The sequence below is a fragment of the Arachis ipaensis genome, chromosome B04 (genome assembly GCF_000816755.2).
Source record: "Arachis ipaensis cultivar K30076 chromosome B04, Araip1.1, whole genome shotgun sequence".
Classification (NCBI taxonomy): domain Eukaryota; kingdom Viridiplantae; phylum Streptophyta; class Magnoliopsida; order Fabales; family Fabaceae; genus Arachis; species Arachis ipaensis.
In genome coordinates this window covers 9,247,163-9,249,417 of record NC_029788.2, presented here as the reverse complement: position 1 = coordinate 9,249,417, position 2,255 = coordinate 9,247,163, and positions in this window count along the sequence as shown.

Below are 2,255 nucleotides of genomic sequence, written 5' to 3'. Positions count from 1 at the left end.
CAAATTCCTTAAATAAATATAAAAATGTAATGTATTACTTTTTTTTTTTGAGGTATTTCATCTCTCTAATAAAAAAATTACGCAAATATTAATTATGTTGTAATTTTACAAGTAATACATACGAAAATAGAAGAGAGAATTTTGTTTTATATAATAAAAAAGCTAAAATTTAAAATATGATTATTTGCTATTTGACCAATTTCTAGTGTTATTAAATAATATATATTAAACTGATAATATACTTGGTTCTAATAATCAAATTAAACCAGTCAATTTAATTAGATTAAGGATTAGGTACGATTTTGGTTTTTAAAATATAGGTTGAAAATTTTTTTTATCTCTAACATCTTTTTGCATATAAAATTGTTTTTAAAGTTAAACGTAATTTTAAAATCGTCTTTTTGACTTAAATCTTAAAATTCATGACTAATTAAATTATCCTTAAAAAAAAAAAAAAAACAAAATCAGAAAATCCATTCATAGAAAAAAAAACCACAAAGAAGTTATTAATAATGGAGTACTAACAACAACAATACACAATACACAATATTCAACAACACAATATACAAATTCAAGAATAACAACAACATCATTTATTGCAATCTAATATTTCAAATTCAACAACAAGATAGAAGGGAAGAAGAGGAGGAGATTTAAAACTGTTTGCGGAGGAGAAGCATGTCCATGGAGACGACATCGTGAAGAAGCTGCTCCTCATTGTCGCTGCTCCTCGCGTGCTCACCGTTGTTCCAGGGTCGTCGCCGTCCTTTTCTGTGTTTGTTTCTAGGTCTGTTTCTTCTGTTTTTACTTTTGATGAAGAAGAAGAGATGTTGCTATGAAAAAAAAAAGAAGATAAGGATATTTTGGTTCGAAAGACGATTTTAAAAGTATGTTGAAATTTAGAGACGGTTTTGTTTGTAAAAAAATATTGGGAACGAACAAATTTTCGGCCTATATCTTAAAGATCAAAATCGTATTTAACTCCTAAATTAATCAAAAATTAATGATTTAATCGATTTAATTTGAATAAAAAATTAATTAATAATAAATCAGATAAAGAAGAGTTTTTAAACATTTAGATATCTAATTCTACTGAATCCACGGTCGGTTTGATTTTCACCTTGCTTAAAATAATGAATTTTACAACTAATTCAATTCAAAAACCATATATATATGAGTGTAAATGTACGTGTATTGTGTAATAATGCTTGGTTTGGAAAAAAAGGTTGGCAGAGGAGACTTGACAGAAATTTTAAGGATTGTTTTCCCCATTGTCCTTTTGCGGATTCCCAAGATAACAGTAAATTAAATTAAAGTGTGTCAAAGCTCAAAATTTAAAGCAACTACTACTTCATCTCCATGACTCCATGGTCCCTATACTCCTCCTCTCTATCTTCTCTGCGCTGTTCACGTGCCACTATCTCTTCTATGCACTTTACTTATTACGTACCAAATAATAATGTTATGCACCACTATTTTAGAATCTTTGTTGTATTATATATTACATTACATTACACTAGATATGTATGTTACTTACCACTATAAATAATATATATCTAATAATGAAGTTGAAAATTATTGTATATATAACTGTTTGTGATGAATCATGTAGTTGGAATTTTATATGTGCAGAAGAATTTGGCTGCTAATAGAAGAGAATCTGGCGAGGGACCACACGACCACAATTCCAATCGTTAAGACACAAAGACATTCGTGAAAGATGAAAACCAAGTATGAATATAAAAAAATAATAAACGTAAATTTAAAAACTCAAATGTAAAAAGATTCCTTTGAATACTTGCATAATGCTGCCCGCTTGTTTATATATGGTAAGTGAATTATACACTAGTGTTGGGCCATTTTAGGGTTTTTGTATAGTGTCTTATGTGATGCTAAATTTACAGAGATTGTAATTTTTAGAAAAAGATAAGGAATTTTTAGTTATATTTAACGAATTACTTTATTGTTGGTGGAAGTTAATATTGCATTTACATAGTTAATAATGCCAACAATTCAAGAGTTACCATGAGTCCCACACTACTCCCACTAGACCTTGAATAAGGTTTCAATCCAATTTGTTTGCTTAGAAGAGGACACAACATACAAATAGAACAAAAGTTGTATTTAGATTTTTGTTTCTAATATAGATTTGCAAAAGATAAAATTTGTCATCTACTACTTTATTATCTAATCTAATTATTAGTTAATGAAAGTTATTTCCTAACAAAAACATTTTTTAAAATTGGACTCAATGA